Genomic DNA, 9,010 nt, shown 5'->3' with positions numbered 1-9,010 from the left:
TGTGTGTGTGTGTGTGTGTGTGTGTGTGTGTACAATGTGCTTGCTCTGTGGTGAGAAAAAACCAGCTCCTGGGGCAGGAAGTTAGATTTTTGTCTCTGCAATGTTGTCCAGCTGCTTGCCTCTTTCTGCCCATATTTTTGAATTTTTAAAAAAATATTTATTTTATAACCATTTATTTTCTACATACCTGGTAAGTTTCATTTCAATAGAAGCTCCACTCCCCTATAAGATTTTGAGGTGCTGTGGTGGAATTTTATTTACAGGTCAGCCAGCAGAGACTGAAGGAAGGGCAGACGTCTAGTCGTCTGGATTTATGAGGCTCTCCCTTCCGGCTTGGTGGAGTGTAGTTGATAAGAAGACAACCATTGTGCCCAGGCTCTCTTCTGCCTGCACTCAGATACCAAGGACAGGTAGGAACAATTTCCAAGCCCAGCCACACTTGCTTAGAGCCACCACTGTGTTAGTGCTCTCCAGGCTGGGTGGAATGCCTTCCTCACATCTGTAGTGCAGTGTGTGTGTGTGTGTGTGTGTCCCAGCAGCCCAGACCTGGTGCCTAGATATACAGGCATGGTTGTTGCTTTACTGTGCCACCTAGCCCTAGCTAGGGGCCCCCAAGGTGCAGCCTCCTCGTCACTTAATGGACCCATGACAGTTTCCTGTGAGAGTAACTGCACAGGGGAATTCTGGAACTCTATCATCTAGGGTGGCGCCGGAGTAGGAGGCAGGGAAGCTGTCTCCTGCTGTCTCCGTTGCTCTTTCTCAGCCTCAGGTCTTTTTTCACTTGACCAGCCAATCAGCCTTGTGCGTCTGGTGCTAAACTCCATCCAGGTCTTCTTGGAAGTCGGCCTATGTTTTCAAGGGGGTTTGTTAGGATTTGAGCACACCCACCCCCATATCCTATCATTTTAAATGTCTGAGTGTACACTCAGTACCATGGAACACTCTCTTCCCTTTTAGCTGCGGGGCTTCAGCCTGCCTTAATAAGAGTGCTCCAATTTGTTCCTATGGGAGTGCATTCCCTTGGATGCCCAGATCTCCACCTGGATAAACATTTCTGTCCCAGCCACCCATTCTAACCAGGAATTTCCTACTGAATTTGTCTTCCCTCAACCAAAGTCTCACAGGAAGCTCTCATTGTGACCACCAAAGTGGGTTGTTGGCTCTGGTTTCAGAAAGCGCTCACTTAATCTTAGCTTATATGGGTTAATAGAGAGTGCTGGACCCATGCCAAGCCCCACTGAGGCTGGCAAGCCTGGAATGTGGGTTAGCACTGGATCCTACTAAGTTTTGGTTATCTACAACCCTCTGTTGTAGCAATGTAATTAGCAGTCTTCACCTGCCTATATACCCCTCCCCAAACAATGATCAAGAACCCCAGGACCCACCCCCGACCTCCACCTGCTGCAGTAAGGCAAATTCTGCCCTTCAAGTGAACCTTTAGGAAGGATCACCTATTGACCACACATGCCTATGCATAGCTGGGTGTGGGTTTGCAGATAATTAAACTCAGATGCACTGTGAGAAGTAGGATACGATATGAATAGCAGAAGAAATGAATATCTGACCTAATCTAGCCATCAGAATAGACAGACACCCAAAGGATGACCCTTCATAACCAGCCATACTTTCCTTTAAACACCATAAAAAAGGAGAGCCCAGGCTGTAACCCATTACCTGGGGAAGGGCACAGCAGTTGGTAGGTGAAGGGCTTGCTGTGGCTAAGGGACTCCAAGAGGCAAACTGCAGGGAATCGAACTCAGGGTTTCTGGCATTTGAGGGAAACACTCAACCAACCAAGCTACCTACCCAGCCCTGGTTGTTTTCATCATTTTTGTTTTGTTATACTCAGCGGCGGCTTTTCCCTAAAACTTCCTCTCCAGATAGTTTCAACTCTCTAATTTCTCATGGTTCCATGGAAGAGTGGGACTTCACACTTTCCTCCTCTGATTCATCCAACCGTGGGAAGAAGCTACTGCCCCGAGCACGGTCTTTAAACTCTCTACTTGCTGACGATTGAGCTAACCCAGCCCACGTGTGCTTGATGGACATTGATCAAGAGTCAGCACTGGTGCTGCGAATGCAGTCACAGTTCATGAGCTCCGTGGGGACACTACTCCTCAGAGAAGCAGTGATACAGAACAAAGGGGCATCCTGATTCCTGTTGGGAAGAGAGATATGGGGAATGGGCCCCTACATACAGTGGCCCTTCTGTGTACTGGATGAAAAGATGAACTGGGTTAGACTAAAGTAGGAAATAACAGAGCCCACTCCATGTGACAAGGACAAACGTGATTGCACGACCGACTCTTTCTGGCAGTTTCTGCGAACATGCTCACACTTGTGGGTGTCGGTTATAACTTATGATCGCCATGATCTGAAAATGACTGAGCTAGTGCGAGTCCCACTTTCGCCTGGGAATCCCTTCTGATGACCCAGTTCGTATGGGGCTGGATCTGAGTTGGAATGCCAACAAAGGATGCCGTCTTCATGTTGGGGCTACCTTCCTTCTGGCCCCTCAGGAGAAGAGGTCAGAAACTTTGTAGCTTCCTGCACTGCTCTCTGTGCTCTGTCGCCCAGCACTCCTGTGGTGGTTCTCTCAGGGGAGGAAAGATTCACTTCCTGAACTTGCAGACTGAGCCAGTGGGTAGGTGATTTCCTCTAACACAGAGATGCCCGGGGCATTAAGTGGACAGAAATGGAGTGTGTGTATGTGTATGTGTGTGTGTGTGGTGTATGTGTATGGGGTATGTGCATGTGTAAGTGTGTTTGTATGCACATGTGAGCACACGTGAATGCATGCATATACATGAGAATTACAGAACTGCTCATAGAGAGTTTTAAAAGGCCACAGTGTCTGGTGGCAGGGAGCTGACGCAGATGTCAGGATGCTGATGAGGGTGGTTAGCTAAGTTAACTAAGATCCTACTGCACCCAGTCGTGGAGCTGCTGGAGTGCAGACAAGCAGACAGACAGGATCCTGACATAAGGTAACTCTGGATTATGAATGAATCCTAAATCCAATGGCAAGTGCCCTTATGATAAAGAGAAGAGCAGTGGCCCGTGGGAGAGACGGAACTGAAGCAACAGGGCTGCTGCTGCAGACGTGAAGAGCTACAGGAGCTGTTGCAGGCAAGGAAGCATTCTCCCCAGGAGGCTGCAGGCGACCTTGATTTCAGATGTCGGGCCTCTTGGCTTGTATAAGAATAAAATTCTGGCCTTACAGTGGTGACGCACACCCTTAATCTCAGCACTAGGGAGGCAGAAGCAGGCAGATCTCTCTGAGTTCTGGGCCACTTGGTCTACAGTGTGAGTTCCAGGACAGTCGAGGCCACATAGAGAAACTCTATCTTAGAAATAAAAAACCAGGGGCTGGCGAGATGGCTCAGTGGTTAAGAGGTTAAGAGCACCGACTGCTCTTCCAAAGGTCCTGAGTTCAAATCCCAGTCAACCATATGGTGGCTCACAACCATCCGTAACGAAATCTGATGCCCTCTTCTGGAGTGTCTGAAGACAGCTACAGTGTACTTACATATAATAAATAAATAAATCTTAAAAAAAAAAAAACGAAATAAAAAACCAAACAAAATAAAAACAAACAAAAGAATACCAAAAAGAAAAAAAATTAATTTCTGCCTCTTAAGCCATTAAATTATTATGACAAGCAGAGGAAACCAACACAGACCCCAAGGGTATCTGTGTTTACCCCCCTTCTCTCTAGGATGCTGTTAAACCAAGAAAACCAAGCCCAACCAGCGGTAGGACAGTAAGAGCCAGTTCCTTTATGGGCTGTCTAAGAAGAAAGCCTCTCTGAGGGAGTTTGAATAGCTGCTACCCTCCCTCCTGGGAAAAGAACTGGTTTCCACAATGTACCACGGTGAATCAACCCAGGGAGCCTCAGAAAATTATCTATGGTTTCTGGCCTCCCAGTTTCCCCGCTTAAGGGAAGAGCAGAAGGATTAGTAACTAGATCACATTTAATCGAGCCACCAGAAGATACACAGGAATTATTTCTCTGTGTCCGCCTGCCTGCCTGTCTGTCGATTTTGCTTGTGACCTGTCCTGGGTGATCAGGACAAGCTACATCAGCCCCAGTTTAACACAAGAGGGTCCCTGCTATGAGGGAAGGGTAAACCCCACAGTACCCAGTCTCCTGAGTCCTGCTATGGTGGTCACTGTGCAGCCAAGTGAGTGCTCTGCTTCCTTCAAGCTGAGGGCACTATATGGCTGATCTCGAAGCTTCTTCTGGTTGAAGCATTGTGGGATTTGGAGATGAGAGTTCACACTGATGTGATGGAAAACCAAAGGCCAGAAGGGTCTGACCACACAAGGCATAGATCCAGGAGCAGGGATCATGGCTCAGGCCTCCTGGGGACATTCTGCCCCACCCCACCCCCCATCCTCCTTACTCTTGTTTTCTTTGGTTCAAGTTCCAGCTGTACCTAGAAAGAAGCGGGTAAGACTGCCCAGGAGTGCTGATGTGGCTTCTCTCAGGCAGCACTAACAGGGGGTCATCTTTCCCGACTGATTCAGGAGAGTTTGTTTTCCTCATGCTCCACACTTCCTGTATGTTAGCACTTTTCTTCTTTGAACATAAGAGTGTTAAGCATCTTCCCACTAGGCTGGGAGTCATTGGAGTCATTGGAGCATGTGGAAGCTGAAGTTCTTTTGTGGTCAACCAGAGTTCTTGGCCACTGGTGAGATGTGTGAGTGCATGTGTATGTGTGTGTGTGTGTGTGTGTGTGTGTGTGTGTACATGCGCATTAGTACTAGCACACATGTGGGTATGTACACATATACGGGAAGTCCACAGGTCAATTACTCTCTACCTCATTTTTGGGGAGAGAGTCTCTCATTCACCCTGACGCCTGAGCTTGTCACCTTGGCTAGGCTGGCCAGCCATTGAGCCACAGGGTTCCTCCTGCTTGTGCTCCCCAGTTCTGGGGTTGCAGGTGTGCTCTGAGCCCATTTTTAAACACTGGAGCAGGTGATCTGAATCCATGTGTTCCTGTTTATGTGGCAAGTTCATTATCTATGAAGCCATTTCCTTAGTCCCAAACCCTGCTTTAAAAAAACTATTCGTATTTATTGTGTGTGTGTGTGTGTGTGTGTGTGTGTGTGTGTGTGTAAAGACAACTCTTGAGAAGTAGGTTCTCTCGTTCCACCGTGAGTTCTAGAGATCAAACTCAGGCCACTAGACTGTGTGGCCTCTTAAGATTCTCAAAACTGTTTTCAGAGACAGTCAGATTCACTAGATGAGATGTTTGTGTAGAGACAGAGATGGCTCAGCAATTAAGATCACATTCTGCTCTGGCAGAGAATCTGGGTTTGTTTCACAGCATCCACATGGCAGAAAACAATGGCTTATAACTCCAGATGTAGGGGATCTAGGAAACCTAACACATTCTTTTGATGTCCATGTGTACTCTATATATGTGACACATAGACACACATGCAGGCAGAATACCCACACACATAAAATTAAAACTAAGCTGGGCTTGGTGGCTCATGCCTTTAATCCCAGCACTTGGATGGCAGAGGCAGGCAGATCTCTGTGTGTTTGAAGGCAGCATGGTTAACATAGTGAGTTCCAGGACAGCCAGGGCTAAAGACTTGAAAAAAATATTCAGCTTGTAATGACATAAAGACCTTTTTTGAAAATGATCACTCAGTCATTTCAGTGTCCAAACACTTTGAGGGAATGATGGCTAATGTTTAGAGAGAAAAGATGACTTGTTTACATTCACACCACCAGTAAGGGGCTGGACCAAGACAGAAACTTAGTGTTTGCACCCTGGCCAGGATTGGGGTTGGGGAACAGGATGGAGAAAGATCAGGGATGTTAGGATCAGTACAGTGAGGAGCTGGAACAGTCTCATCTTGTTGAAAGGTGAATGCTATGGTAGAAAGACAGAGATGAAGCCGGAAGAAGAGCCTGACCACGTGGTTCAAAACCAGAGGCTCAGTTTTGGGACAAAACGTGTTCAGGATCTGAGCTTGATATTCGGGTCAGTGGGGAGTCCATGAAATGTCTGCTTTCAGGGAGGTGACAGTGGATCTCCGGGCTTCTTGGGGAATGGATGGTAGAGGAGCTAGACTGAGGGGGTGGGGGAGTCCAGTTGGGAACCACCCCTTGGCAACAGTGAAGATGGAAAATGAAGAGACTGTGGAGTTTACGCAATGAGATCAGTGACTAAGGATTGCAGGGAAATTCAGGAGTCTAGGAAATCCATCTACTAGTGTCTGTGGGACCACTAATCAAGCAGAGAGGACATGGCACCTGGCAAACATGATTGGCATTTGCCTGAGAGCTTTGAACACTCCCTGTATCCATCTGGGAGTCTGGCCTTGCAGAAGGCAGGGCACAGAAGTAGGACCCACAGTTCCATTGTATACTTAAGAACTTTCCACAGGAATGGAGCAACACTTAGGGAAAAGCCCCTGGCCTGGCTGTCCACAGAGATCTGGCTTCAGAAGATGTGGTCCTCATTGGGCAGCTCTGTGCTCTGGTTCTGGGCTTTGTTCTTGGACACGGAGCTCCATCCTGTTTCTCAAGACGCCCAGCAATTCCATGAATTTCTTAAGGGCCTCATTAAATTTCTTCTGCATTTAAACCAGCCAGCCTGTGTTCTGTTATTTACAATTATGAGCCATGAGAATGAGCATAGGATAGCAGATGGAAAGAGGTGCCAGGGCACAGAGGTGTTAGAGAGGCACCAACATGGGGTGATGTGCAAGAGGCTGCTGGCTAAGTGGCTGGGAACACAGACTTGAGATCATTAGCAAGTTGGTTGGGGGCAATGAAGTGCTTTGGGATGAATCTGCAGCCTCAGGAAAGTCATTTTAAGGGTGGAAGGAAGCAGAGGAGAGTTCAGAGAAAACAAGGGAACCTAGAGGAAGCGCTAGCATGAGAGGAGAGAGGAGGCACTTGTGCCGAGGGCACAAAAGGCAGAGCAAGGGAGGAGATGGTGAAGATGGCACTTTAGGTATTAACAAGGTGATAGGTGATACAGGCAACTGCCTCAGTGATGGGAGCAAGAGCGGGAGTGGCATAGGCCCAGGAGAAAATGGGAAAGGGGAGTGGAGTCTGTGCTGTCTAGAAATCCATTGAACAGAGACACAAGGAAGAAGTGCCAGAGACAGGACAGAGACCAACAGCATCCACGGGCTCAGGAGGAGTTGCACGGTCTGGAGCTGAGTTGGAATAACCAGGAGGCAGTCCAGGTTGCTAGGAAGCAGTCTAGGTTGCTAGGTGGGGATAAGCAGGAGGCAGTCTAGGTTGCTAGGTTTCCCATTTGTAGGAAATTGATGCTCTTTGATACTACTACAATTCTGTCTCCTCTTTACATATGCCAGTTGTACAATAAAAAAGACTTGCATTTATTTGAAGTTCAGGTAGGTTGTGGGATGAAAGTTACATGGATGGGGACTTAGGTTCTAAGGACTAAAGGGTTCTTTGTCCTTAGTTTTTGAAATCGAAGGAATGTTAAAGATAAGGTTGTGGGATCATGAGTTGTACAAAGGCTGGGGTGCTCAGGGACTAGGGTGGATCTTCCTGACCCATATTTTCCATGACTTCTCCATGTGGATACTATATCTAACCACAGTCTCAAAGTTTGTGTTTTCTCAAAATCTTATGTTGACACGAAATCCTCAATGGGAGAGGATGAAGACACGGCTCCTTTGGGTAGTGATTCAGTTAGGAGGATGGAGCCTTCAGAAATGGGTTTGTGTCCTTACAAAGATGCTGGAGAGCTAGCAGTGAGGAAGGAGGCACTGTCTGCGAAGCACAATGGGGCCTCACTTGTCACTGAATTTGCCAGCATCCTGATTTTAAGCTCCCTGGGGTCCATGATTGAGAGCAGTAGGCTTGTGTTGTCTATAAACCACACAGTCAGAGGTATTTTGTTATATCTGTAGAACATATTAAGATACCCCACAACTCTCTGTCCCTATTCTGTCTGGTCCCTGCCTGGTTCCTTCTTGTTATAACTGGCTCCTCCCCCTCTCCCCTCACTTCTTTTCTTCTTGACAATTTCTTCTTTGTGTAGTTCCAGATTCTGCCCTGATGGCTAGCCTGAGTTCATGATCCTATATACAATAAACCAAATCCTCTTTCCGTCTCTTTAAATTTGCACCGTTCACTGCAGGAATTCTTGCTGTTTTATACCATTAGTAAGAGCTTATGGCTTGTCTGGTTTAATGGTTTTAGTTGTATAAAGTAATATTTAAAAGGAACTCAATTATATTGAAATACAGTTATCAAAAATATCTATTAAAACATATTTATAATGTGGCAGTGGGTAAGTTTTTTTTTTATTAACATGTCAGGAACTTAGAAATGGTCTGACAGGAACCATAATTTCCATGTAGTGATGAGCAGAAGGGATATTTTGAGCTCTTAGTAGCAGTAGTAACGGCATTAAAATCATTGTATTTTTTTCTTGGTGATGAAATCATAGGTTCTATGAATCTTTTTGTAGGTTTTAGCCTGAAGTTAAAATGAAAAAAAAAAAAACATAAAAATTCAGTTAGAAGTTAGTGAAAACAAAACCTTTTTTTTTCTCTTTACTCAAGTTCACAAGTCCTCCTGTCTTCCTTAGGGGACAGCTACCCCAGGTTAAGAACTCAAGGCTGGATGCCAGCCTTTGTTCTGTTGTTAATTTCTTATCTTTTTTTCTAAAATGTATCACAGCCACCTCACTCTAAGGAACCAATAACAGAGGCGATACATTGGAAGACGTGTTATGCAAGAGAGGCCACAGTTCAGGCTGAAGCAGCAAGGTCCCTGAAGGAAGACTCCCATCACTGAACCAGTGACCATGACCTCAAGACCATCTCAGGAGCCTAAACCAGGTTAGGTTATTTTTGCCAATCCTTTGGCCAGACACACACCAGGTGCACCACACACACTCATATTTTCTCTTTCCCTCCCTCCCTCTTCCCTCTCTCCTCTCTCCCTCCCTCCTTCTCGCCCCCTCCCTCCCTCTCTCTCCCTCTCCTTCTCTCTCTC

This window comes from Mus pahari, chromosome 4, assembly GCF_900095145.1.
Source record: "Mus pahari chromosome 4, PAHARI_EIJ_v1.1, whole genome shotgun sequence".
In the NCBI taxonomy this organism is placed as follows: domain Eukaryota; kingdom Metazoa; phylum Chordata; class Mammalia; order Rodentia; family Muridae; genus Mus; species Mus pahari.
Note: the sequence above shows the minus strand (reverse complement) of the source record.